This window comes from Pipistrellus hanaki (genome assembly GCF_964339955.1).
Source record: "Pipistrellus hanaki genome assembly, chromosome: 3".
NCBI classification, from domain to species: Eukaryota; Metazoa; Chordata; class Mammalia; order Chiroptera; family Vespertilionidae; genus Pipistrellus; species Pipistrellus hanaki.
Genome location: NC_140505.1, coordinates 75,380,664 through 75,393,791, shown reverse-complemented (window position 1 = coordinate 75,393,791; position 13,128 = coordinate 75,380,664). Strand labels below are relative to the sequence as shown.

The 13,128-nt window shown below is 43.6% G+C and overlaps 1 protein-coding gene across 9 annotated transcripts in view; it reads left to right on the top strand.

The window, feature by feature from the left end:
- ENOX1 (ecto-NOX disulfide-thiol exchanger 1) overlaps positions 1-13,128 on the top strand; it is a 559,063-nt gene that overhangs the window by 419,409 nt on the left and 126,526 nt on the right. The window lies entirely within an intron of this gene.

Genomic DNA, 13,128 nt, shown 5'->3' with positions numbered 1-13,128 from the left:
CAAGGCTCTATTAAAAAAAAGGGCGTATATTTTTATGGGCACTCTGTCTGTGTCTGTAGTTAACGTCACGGCAGCATAATGCATCACAGCTGCCGATGTTCCCTCGCTGGTAAAAGCCACTGAAAGGCACAGTGACAATGCCGTGCTCCGTGCTCCGTTCCCCATTCCACACCAGATGCAGGGTCCCACACTGGAGGGTGACCGTGATTTACATATTCATTCTGGGATTGTGCTGTTGTCAGTGATATAATGTGCCAAAGTGCCTAGCACCTCTCTCATCTGTGTTAACCCAAGAGATAATATATCTGTTAGCATGGGAATAGAAAGGGGCAAGAAAAACCAGGATCTTATGTGAAGTGTTTTATATAACTTTGCTGTCAAAAGACCATTTTTTTTGTGGCAGTGTAAAACATTATCTAAGAAACTCCCAAACATAAACTCTGATAAGTGGCCTAATTTCCAATGTGAGGCCAACCTGGGAGATCTAACGTTTTACCTATTCTGCCTCCTACAGGCCACTATCAGACAAGCTTCCCCACATTCCCCATCATGAGGAATGCCCTTTACCCTCCTGTGAATGCCCAGCAATCCTGAAGCTAGGGCCACTAGGGGGAGGATAAAGAACGCTAATATTGATACCACCTTTCAAAGGAGGGAAGCAAAGAATGGATTAGTGGGTAGAGGAAGGGAAGGGTGAATTAGTAATGGAGAAAAGGGAGAGAGGGAAAAGCCACACAGTTCTAATAATATGATTCCTGATTCCTGTAAAATTAAGGCAAGAAGCCAAATGCCCAAGCAATAGATGATCACTGGCATCCATTCTAAATAAATTCTCATTTATATGCAGTTTACAGCCCTGCCCCAGGGGCAAGACTGAACCCTTAACTCTTAACGATGATGACCAAGGCAGCCGCATATTAGAAAAGGGGATAAATTTAGTTTTCTTTGGCAATACCTGTTGAAAGAAGCACTCATTAAAACAAGGTTTCAATTGTGGCTGGGAGGATACGATGTGCCTGCCTAACATGATACACGTATAAGCTGGCCTAGGCTTGAAACCACTGAGTGCCAGACAAAGAAGGCTAGTGTGTAAGGATCCAAACCTCTGCATTTCATTACTGAGAAAAGTCAAATTGGGAAACAAGGTTGCGATCTGCAGCAGAAATGGAGAATGGCCAGGTGCTCAGCCTTCCTGACAGGGTGAGCACCCGGCCACAGGCCTTCCCCCTGGAGCCTGCACCTGTAGGTGCAGGTGGAGGACCAAGGGGCAATGCGTGTCTCTCCAGGCCGGCTGCTACATCCCTGGCAGAGGAGAACATGGAGGGCTGGAGCAAGGCCAGGAGTGCTGGAGGGAAATCCCACTTCATGGGAACCACAGGAGTGGAGATGACTCTCATATGTCACTCTACGGTGCCTCAACTGGAAAATGTCAAATATTGGCTTCTTGATTTTAATCTTCAAACTTGTTCTTCTGGGTTTTCCATCCCATTTTTATAAATTCTTGAGCCAAAATCCTGTAATTTGTACACCCGTCATCTCCCCCCACGAATCCCACGTCTGGGCCATCAGGAAGTCCTGATGCTTCCCATTTCAGACAGGCCCACTTTTCTCCATTTTAACTGCTGCCACTCCAGTGCAGGCTGCCCAGGCACAATAATAGCCTGGTGTGTCAGTTAGACACTGTGTCAACCTGTGAGGAACGGAAAACCAGACCCAACTTTATCTTAAATAAATGGAGGTTTCCTGTCACACAGAGTAAAATCCAGATTTTGGTATTTGTCAGTACCAGTTCAGAAGGCTGTCAAGCCTGAGTTTCTATGATATGATTGGCTTTTCCTAGATGGTTGTCTAAGATGACTGCTACTGCTCCTGCCATCATATATTGTGTGTGTGTATATATATATATATATATATATATATATATATATATATGAATTTCAAAACTTTAGATTAAGAAAGCAAACCTTGCCCAAAGATCCTCAGCAGACTCATATTTACCTGCAGAATTGTTACATGTGGACTTGACCACCTTCAAAGAAAATGGAAAATATCCTACTTTGGCTGGACCCTTTGCGCTCCAGAATAAAATTGAGTTCTCACAGTAAGGAGGAAGGGGACAATGGCTAATGGAAGCACATGTTGCAATTTCTGCCATACATGTAGGGTGGACAAAAGTAGGTTTACCTGTATGAGTACATGAAACAGACTTATTCTTGTACTAGAGGCATGGTGCATGAAAATTCATGCACTGGAGTGGAGTGGTCCCTCAGCCCAGCCTTCCCCCTCTCACAGTGTGGGATCCCTCAGGGGTGGGTGTCAACCAGGTGATTAGGGGGAGGTGGCACCTCCATCACACCTCTGCTGCTGCCACTGCTGGCAGCACAAGCCTTGGCCAGCCCTGGTTACCTGAGCCTCATGTGGTTCTGGGCAACTGGGCAGCTGCCATCTGAGGCTTGCCTGTGCCTTAGGCATCTGCTGGGCAACCAACTTCCCAGGCTTGCCTGTACCTCAGATCAGCCGTAGGTGGCTGGGCAGCTGACATCTGAGGCTTGCCTGCACCTTGGACTGGCCCTGGGCAGCTGGGGGGCTGAGGGTGGGTCCAGCCATACCACTCGGCTTCCATCTTTTCTGGCAGGGCTGAACAGACTGGGGGACTCTGGCAGGGCTGAGGAAACTGAGTGCCACCATCTTGTGGCTCCGGGCGCTGCCATCTTTGTGATGATGTGATGGTCAATTTGCATATTATCTCTTCATTAGATAGGATATATTTTTTTCCATAGGAACAACTATAAACCAACTTTCACCCACCCCTGTAGTTCCTCCTTTTCCACTTTTATCCCATTTCAGGCTAGTTTTTACACATTATCCTATATAATAAAAGCCTAATATGCAAATCGACTGAATGGCAGAACAACCAGTGGACTGGTCACTATGATGCGCACTGATCATCAAAGGGTAGAAGTTCAATGCAGGAGCTGCCCCACAGCCCACAGGCCCCGGACCAGGCAAGGCAGGTGCCAACAGGGACCCCCAATCACCCTGCTGGTTGCCCCACAGATTGGCCCTGTTCACTGGCTAGGCCTAGGGACCCTTCCCGTGCACAAATTTTGTGCACCGGGCCTCTGATATGATATATTGCATATCATATCTTCCTCACTGAAATCCCTGTGTATCTTCCTCTTTCATTTTAATAGTCTCTCTCCCTAACTTAAAAAGCTCTTCATGCCTGCTCTTCCACGTCAGTCTTCCCTGACTCACTCTGCATCATCCTTCCTGCTGAGCCCTTCAGAGCTACCTCCCACCTTGGAGCCTTTGCACATCTGTTCCCTCTGCTGATGTGCTCTTCCCCCCACCCTTTGCATGCTTGAATCCTTCTCTGTTAGGTCTGATCCACCCTCTTCTACTAGGTTCACCATCACTGCATCTTATTAGGTCCCTTGGAGCATTTACCAAAATGTGTGATGATTTAGTGATATGTCTGCTTTTCATTATTTTAACAAGCATCACAAAGGAAATCCCATCACATGGGTAATGAGGTTTCAACATGCATGTGTAATCAAGCAAATCATGAAAAGAGCTAGCTAGCTATGTTTTCATTGGAAATTGCTATACTTTATTAAACACTTGCTAGCAGGCTAGGGAATATGAAAAGAATCGGGGTGGAAGAGTCAACAAAAATTTTATTTTTACATAGTCCCAATTGTAACTAACTGTCCAACAACCTTCACATTTCCCATACCCTTATTACTATTTGGGAGATCACACTTAGCCCTGTAATTTGATTCTGGGAAGTACTTCAGCAGCCAGCAGATATCAACAGAGATTACAGACATTCTAGCTGATCTTGACAACCTCAGTGCTGGCTGAGGGGAACTCATTCCAACCATGGAGTGCCTGAGCAGCCCTTCTGTGAGTCCTTGGTAGCCAAGACATCAAGGATGACTTGAAGATGGGAGATACCTTAGATGTGAGCCTGAGCTGGAATGAAGCCTGTGAGGTGGAACAGGAAGATCACGTGTTTCACTGAGCCACCTCAGGATGTTTCATTCTCTTCTGTGTGCTGTTGTAAAGCTGATTGCTGCTCAGATGCAAAGGTGAACCAAGTCCTGGCCTTCATCATAAAAATATCAGCAGTAACCTGGTAAACTCTAGGTAGATGCTCATTTCATTATTCTTTGAATTGCTATACTTTGGAAATTGCTATACTTTACCAGACACTTGCTAGCAAGATAGGAGATATGAGGAGAATTGGAGTGAAAGAGTCAACAAAAAAATTCATGTATATACGATTTCAGAGAGGAAGGGAGAGAGAGATAGAAACATCAATGATGAAAGAGAATCATTGATTGGCTGCTTTTGGGCATGTGCCCTTGATTGGAATCGAATCCAGGGCCCGTCAGTCCACAGGCTAATGCTCTATCCATAGAGCCAAACCAGCTAGGGAAATCATCCTTTGAATTTTAAATATTTCTCATGTCATAACTGGTGGAGTTCTGTTTATTTGTCTCAACCATATTTTTTTTGCTTCCTCCAGCTTGTCTCCCTTTGGTATCCATGCCTAGTGTTGCTTTTAAAACAATAACTGCTTAGTTCACAGTAACTTACATATTGTATTTCCCCAAAACAGAACCAGTCATACTCCCCTTTATCTGCATTATATTCCTGGCAAACAGCATAGGAATCACACTTTGTTTTTCTCATTTAGAATTAGGTTAGGATTTTAAGCACCAAAATGCAGGAATGGCACCTCAGCGTTCTCCTTGGTGGAGGGAAAGCTCCTGGTTATTCAGAAGTAGCCCCAAGCACTCCCTCCACATAAAGATCCCTAGTGTCAGTGCTCTTCTCCATCAGGAAGGCAATCTCCATCAGATAGCCAAAAGTGTCGGGAAATTGTTCTGAAGTGGTTTGGAAGCGGGTATATTGACGAACTAGCTTATGACAGTAAGTGTGGCTGGCCTGGTGTCCTGAAGGGAGAGTCACTTAGCAACTCCCAGGAAACGTCAGGTACATTGCAAAGCTCCAGGCACAGTAAATAAACGTGGTCCCTATATAGATATTTGCTTGAAATAGCCAATGAGTTGAGCAGGAAGGGAATTTCACTAAGTGCTAGCCCATTAAGCTGAATTAGATGCCCCATTCTCCTTTTCTTGCTTGTCCTATTTGTCCTTGCTTACCCATTTGAATAAGTGGCATTTGCTCAAAGAGGAGAAGATTAAGAGCCATTAATAATAACATAAATTTTAAAACATGATTTACTTCATCAAAGCGCAGTAGTTCCTTCTAGCTGTGTTGGTGTTATGTTCTACCAACATTTGTTTAAATTGTTTAAATTCGAACCTTTTTTTTTTTTCATATCTCTGGCCTTCATCACAGGATCAGCTATTAAATATAATCAAACAGACATTGTTTCCATCTGAACTTTGGATTAACACATCTAAGGACAGCAACTGAACCCTACCAAGATTTTGGGGGAGGATAGTCTCCATTCACTTCTGTTTGGGACCATTTTTTCATTTCTGACCATGGATGTGCAGTTACCAAAGATGTTAGATGAGGACATCATCTGTCCTGGTGGGGGGCTCTCTTCCTTCCTGTGCCAGCTGGGTAGCTCTCATTTGCTAGATATATAAGAAGGAGAAAAAAATCCCAGCACATATGAATCATCTTATTCATATGCGATCGTATCCTTATATCATCCTTGTCTCACATTTAAGTCATTTCTTAAACTATCCACCGGCAGAAACTTCCCCACGCCTCCCAACTGAGAGACTTTTGGGTTTTGAATTTTCTTCGCTTTTAAAAAATGCATGCTTCTGACCCCAAATTTCATAATGAGATTATTATTACATATCATTTGTTACTTGTAAAATAAAACAGATTTCCGGTGGAAAGACTCCCCCTGTTTTTGTGGGTCCCCTTTCTTTAGCAGAATTAAACCCCTGGTAATTCAAAGTACAATGTTGAAAATTAGTTTTAAAATTTCACAGACTATAGATTATTCAAATATTCTTAAAACAACACCTAATTCAAATATGGCTTATAATAAAATTGTTTCTCTTTATTCTACAAAAAAACATATGCTTCCCAGGAACTCCTCATAGGCTGTGAGGAGTTCCACTGTCAGCTTTTCAGTTACAAGCAAAGCTCATAATTTTAAAGCTCTGGGAGAAGTTGTTTATAAAGTTCAGGAAGCATGTACCACAGCATTCAATTATTAATATGCATGTCAAGATGATCAATTGTGCATGCCTTGTTACAACACACACATCTAATGAAAGCTTGAATACTCCGTGATATTCCCACTTTGGTACTTTGCCAACATGCTTCCTGGCGAGGGAGGAAAGAGAAGGAAGCAAAGTGAGAAAAAGGCAAACGGGAAAGCAGATGGCAGTGGAGGGAGGTTTATTAATATTAATTTAAAAATACATGCCATAAACATAATGAACAGAATGGGAAGTAGAATGCCAGAGCTGGAGGAGACCTGAGGCACCCATTGGCTCCAACCCCAGAGACTGGAACTGAGGCTCAGGGAGCAGACAGGATAGGCCTTGGTCTTTGGAAATTTGTGGGCAGATTAGAATGCAAGACTGTCGGCTCCTTGAACAGTTTGCTTTCTACTACCAGGTGTTTTTTTCATTAAAAAAATGACCAGAAGCCTGGGGCAGGGGCAGGGCAGAGATGGGCTAGAAGGGTCCATGGGGGAAAAAGGGGAACATATGTAATACTTTCAACAATAAAGATTTTTTTAAATCAAGTTTACATCTATCCAAATTAAAAATAAATAAATAGAAGTGACCAGAGGAGGATATTCTCCCTGTAAATGCATAGTTTCCAGGTGGAAGTGCAGAAGTGTGCTTACATCACACTGCTGTCTGGTTAGGAAATGAAGCATTTGCCGCTAGTCCTCCCCCTCCTCCCCAGGCCAGAATTCAGCCCAGCTTCTCTCATACTTCCTCCTTTCATAATAGATCTTTTCTGCCCATTATGACTCAAGACCATCTCCCTTTCTCTTGAGTTCTGCAGCAACTGTTAATGCTATCTATTTGAGCATTTAGTTATTTTCAAAGCATAGGTTTTTGTTTATTGGTAGTTTTTCTTTCCTCTAGCAAGATTTCAGGCCTAGCCAAAACTGGTTTGGCTCAGTGGATAGAGCGTCGGCCTGCAGAATGAAAGGTCCCGGATTTGATTCTGGTCAAGGGCATGTACCTGGGTTGCAGGCACATCCCCATAGGAGGTGTGCAAGAGGCAGCTGATCGATGATTCTCTCTCATCGATGTTTCTAACTCTATCCCTCTCCTTTCCTCTCTGTAAAAAATCAATAAAATATATTAAAAAAAAAAAAAAAAAAAAAGATCTCAGGCCTAATAGAGACAGAGGCCATTTACTGTTCCGTTTCCCACCTGACCGCACCACTCCCAGGCCTCGCATAATTCTGGTAAAGCACCTTATACAAATACTGGTTGTCAATCAAATATCAAAGATGGAAATGACATGATATTTAAATTGGGCTGGAGCTTAATAACTACAAAACAAATTCTAAATATTTGTGCTAATATACCATTCCCCCTAAATTAGAATATGTAGAATATACTTCAGTTGATAATTTTAAAGTAGTGGTATTACACTACTGTTATTAATATTATTTTAACCTGGAGACTGGAAAGGTTAGAACCATCATGCGAATTTGTTTTATACATTTATCATAGAAATTGGCATCAGTTTCATCTTAGGTCTTGAAAATAGCAAATAGTGCCCTGACCAGTTTGGTTCAGTAGAGTGACTGCCTGCAGACTAAAAAATCCCAGGTTAGATTCCAGTCAAGGGCATGTACCTTGGTTGCTGGCACTTACCCAGTAGGAGGTGTGTAGGAGACAGCTGATCGATGTTTCTCTCTCATCGATGTTTCTAACTCTCTGTCCCTCTCCCTACCTCTCTGTAAAAATCAATAAAAAATTATTTAAAAATTCAATAAAATATATTTAAAAAGAAAATAGCAAATAGCAGAGAGACTTATTAGGCATGAAAAGATCCCAGACCTAATCCCAGCTCCATCATCAATTAGCCAGGTGACTTAAGAAAAGTTTCCTCATCTCTGCAGTGAAAGGGTTTGACTAAACAGTTCCCTGAGTTTCATTCCCACTCTGAAAATTCTACAGCCCTCCCTCATCCCATCAATGACTTCAATCCTTTAATATCTCTGAATATCTAAACACAAATATGGGCGAGGCCCTAGCCATGATGTCAGAGGCTCCGAACTGATCACAGGCCAGAGGCTCAGATACTGCTCCACGCCCATGTTCCCTTTCTGCCTTGCCGTGGAGGTTGTGCCTGCTGACGGCACTGTGAATTTTACGCCCCGTTTTAATCCTGGCAACATGTGGGGCACCCCCTGGTGCGGCACACTGGCCAGAAGTCTTGTCAGAGAGGCCGCATCTAGCACTGCCCATCCCCTCCATCTCACCCTCGTCTCTTTGCTTGACTAAAGTCATAAAAGCCTCAGGCGTTTGAATGAATGATGAAACTCACCCACAAATATTTATTGGGCTCCTGTTCAGTGTCAGGTAGTGCACCGAGTACGGCGGTGAAATGTGAGGGCTTTCTGATCTTCGTGTGCACCGTGACCCCCCTTCCGGGCAGATTGGTGTCCTGGGCCACATTTCTTCTGCCTAAAAAGCTCTTTCTGGATTCGCTTACTTCTGAGGAACATCTCAGCTGAACATTTTATTCCTGCCAGGGGAAATTTGGCTCCTCTGTCCCTACTGTGGAAAAAGAACTTTATGAATTGTTAAAATGCTTTCCCATGTCTGTGGTCATCATGGCGATCCTCCATTCATCCATGCGGGGAAAAAGCCCTTAACTGCGTTAGCAACGTGGCAGGTTTTCTATTTCTCCTGGAAATCATACTGATAGCAATGTCTTAAGTGCAGGAAGCATACTATTTAGTAAAAATACCTCTTTGCTCTCAGGGAAAAGATGTCCAGAGAAAATAGTTTTTGTGAAAACTTCCAAATCAAGGACCAGCATAGCATTTCCTGTTGCACAGGGCACCCCGGCGGCTAGTGGGGGGGGGGGGGGGGGAAGGGGGGGGCAGGGCTGCTTTGAGCCTTTTTGGTATCTCCTTTCACTCTCACTGAAAATATAGAAACCGAGCCCATTAATACCACTGTTAACATTAACTTCTGAACATTCTTTTACTGATAGCAAAATACGAGAGAGAAATGAAGTCTTATACTCTAGAAAAATAGAGAATTGTAGAAGGCTAGAGTTCGAGAACTAGCATAATATGTGCTGAGAGAAGCATAATCATTCAGGAAAGATATAACTTTGGGAGCTAAAGCTGGAAACCCTAACACGTTGATATGAAGAAAAAGACACTGTAATGGGGAAGTGTGTGAGTGTGTGTGTGTGTGTGAGAGAGAGAGAGAGAGAGAGAGAGAGAGAGAGAGTATGTATGAGTGTGTGTGTGTGTGTGTGTGTGTGTGTGAGAGAGAGAGAGAGAGAGAGAGAATGTATGTGTGAGAGAGAGTATGTGAGTGTGTGTGTGTGTGTGTGTGTGTGTGAGAGAGAGAGAGAGAGAGTATGTGTGTGTGTGTGTGAGAGAGAGAGAGAGAGAGTGTGTGTGTGTGTGTGTGAGAGAGAGAAAGAGAGTATGTATGAGTGTGTGTGTGTGTGTGTGTGTGTGTGTGTGAGAGAGAGAGAGAGAGAGAGAGAATGTATGAGTGTGTGAGAGAGAGTATGTGAGTGTGTGTGTGTGTGTGTGTGTGTGTATGCGCGCATATGCTTAGACTCTAGCTGCTGGGGAGGGGTATGGAGGGCTCTGAGGAAATAGCCTCTGTGCTGCTTTGGAAAGAACCCACACAGTGTTTTTAAAGCCAGGATGCTTTCACGCTAGATTTGAGGGAAGGTGAGGCGTCTGTCCACTTACTTTCAGGCAGACATGACACGCTCCTGGTTCTCCGTGCAGCTGAAACGGAGCACAGCTCAGACAGGAGATGTCTATGCCCAGAGAGAAGGGTGAGAGCAGCCACAGATGAGGGACACACTGCCTGAGTAGGGAGACACCTTCTCTAGCAGGTGGTTGTGACCCTCAAAGCCAAAAATATTCACCGTCTTCCTTGGCTGAATGTTCGCTGACCCCGCTCTGCAGGATCGCAGAGCTGGAAGGACATTCAGGCTTATCCCGCCAGTCCCAGTGCCTGGGGTCCGACAGGGGAGGTTCTTCAGGCAGCACAGCCACTCAGAGGTGGAGCTACTCTGACTTGACCAACACCGGAGTCCTGATTCTCTGCTCTCACAGGCAAGAGTGCCACCCTGCCGGCATTCCTGGGCCCCGCCTCATTAGTTTCCTCTTGCTGAGGCTTATTTTTTACAACAGTGATGAAGAAAAAGAGGGCAGGATGGGTTTTAGATTAAAGTGTGCGCTCAGAGTCCTCAGTGCACTTTTGGGGAGGGAGCTCCATCCTAACATGAAATGTTTTGGCTTCTTGGTGAGGACACAGTTCCATTTCCCTTAACCTCTCGGCCTCTCCTGCTCCTTTGGCATCTCCCGGCTCCCCTACCGCACTTCCTGCGCTGTGATCAGTCATGTGCAGGTTCCCCCACCCAGAAATGTGCTTTCCTATGAAGCCTTTTGTAAGCTCCTCAGGCATGAAGTGAAGGCACAATTATCATTCATTTTTATAGAAAAATTTTGAGGGTTCCGAGACCCCCAAAATAACCTACCAAATCATACTAAATGCACTTAATTACATCCAGTCTTATGCTTAGGCTTTTCTTATTATATCTTAGGACATGTCTTGCTAAGGGACACAACAATAAGCAAAATAAAGCACAGATGCTCGGATACTGCTCAAAGCTCTGGGGCTTGATGGATGCTCAGAGGCTGCATGTGACTCCCAGGAGCTTGGCGGGCCTGTGGCGGCTGCTGGTGTGCGCTGCCTCCAGTGGTGGTGGATGCAAAACAAATGCTGACTGTTGTTTTCACTTTTCTTCATCAAAGCGAACATCCTATTCAGATTTCTTCCAGTGAGTAAAAACAGGCACTGATATTAGGTCTTTCATAAAAGTGAAGGGTCATAAAGCAAACTTTCAAATAGCAGGGAATGCTGTATATGGCTCCGTGCGTTCCCCTTCCCCTCCTGCCCCCCCCCTGCCCCCCCCCCCCCCCCCCCCCCCCCCGCCCTGCCGCCTGCAGGGACCAGCAATTGTTTTGGATCTTTTAATCCCCTTCTTAGCATTCAGTACAGTATCTGGCTCCGTAGGCTTCTCAGTGCACAAGGACTTTGGCCTGTAGTATAAATGCATATACAAATGGTACAAACATACTGGACCTGTGGTTGCCAGAGGTAGAGGGTGGGATGGGGGAAATGGATAATGGGGGCCAGAAGGTGTAAACTTGCAGTTATAAGATATGTAAGTCCCAGGGATGGAATGTGGTGAATGGTGTTGATAATATTGTCTTGTATATTTGAAAGTTGCTAAGAGAGTAGATCTTAACAGTTCTCATTACAATAAAAAAAATGTTGTAACATTGCATAGTGATGAATGTTAACTAGGCTTTTTTAATTTATTTATTTTATTTTATTTTTTTGTTAATCCTTACCCAAAGATATTTTTCCCATTGCTTTTTTAGGGAGAGAGTGGAAAGGAGGGAGAGAGAGAGGGGAAAAAAAAATCCATGTGAGAGAGATACATCAATTGGTTGCCTCCCACATGCACAGGGACCAGAGCTAGGGAATGAATCTGTAACCCAGGTATGGGCCCCTGATGGGAAATTGAACCTACATCCCCTCGGTGTGTGGGCTGGCTAACACTCTAACCACTTAGCAACACCAGCCAGGTCTTCACTTGACTTCATATGGTCATCATTTTGCAATATATACATATATCAAATCATGTTGTACACCTTAAACTTATGCAATGTTACATGTCAATTTTATCTCAATAAAGCTGAAAAATGAATTTAAAAAAATAATCTGCTGGAACCTACCCCTAGAGTTTCTATTCAGTAAGTCTGGGGTTGGACATTCATAAAAGATGATGGTGATGCTGGCGCAGGAACCACACTTTGAAGACTACTCCTCCATCGTCAGGCTAGTTCCTGGCCCAGAAAATCCAAGTAATTAGAAATAGCCAATTGCTACTAAGTAATCTTTTTAGCACATTAATGAACTTAGTGGCAACTCAGAGGAAAGCAGGACCACCATTTTGAGGGCCAAAAAGGAGAAGAAATGCTGGCCGGCATGGCTCAGTGATTGAGTTTTGACCTATGAACTAGGAGGTCACGGTTGAATTCCCGACAGGGCACATGCCACGATTGCAGATTCAATCCCCAGTGAAAGGTGTGCAGGAAGCAGCCAATCCATGATTCTCTCTCATCACTGATGCTTCTTTCTCTCCCTTTCCCTTCCTTTCTGAAATCAATAAAAATATTTTTTTAAAAAGGAGAAGAAATGCCTAGAAACCCCTTCCTGGCAAATAATCACTCTTAGCAAAGAGTCAACTACTGATAAAAGGGGATCTGGTGAGTCTGTGGACTTATTTCTATGATTCATAATGCACCTGCAAATGTGGATAGCTCTGGTGCAGAGAGCTGGCTATCATGTAATTCATGCCTATTCTCATCTATCAGGAAGGCAAAAAATAAATATTTGATAACCAATTATTGACAAGAGATAGGAAAATAATTTGAAAAACACTTAGCAGCTGTAAAATTAGAGTGCAGTTTAGCTCTCAAAAATTAAAAATTCAAATATTCTATCCTTCCCACTCTAAGAATTCCTTATAAAAATTTTATGTAAGAGTTTGGCCAGTGTTGCTCAGTCGTTGAGTGTTGACCTATGAATCAGGAAGTCACAGTTTGATTCCCTGTCAAGACACATTCCCAGGTTTCGAGTTCAATCCCGGGTATGGAGTGTACAGAAGGCAGGCAATCAACGATTCTCTCTCATCATTGATATTTCTGTCTCTCTCTCCCTCTCCCTTTTTCTCTGATATCAATAAAAATATATAAGTTTTTAGAAATGTATGTAAGAATGTCAGGATATCTGTCTGAGGATGTTCACTGCAGTTTTGTTAATGTACATCTGGATAGATTTTCATAATATGTAAAGTGAAAAAAACAAGGTT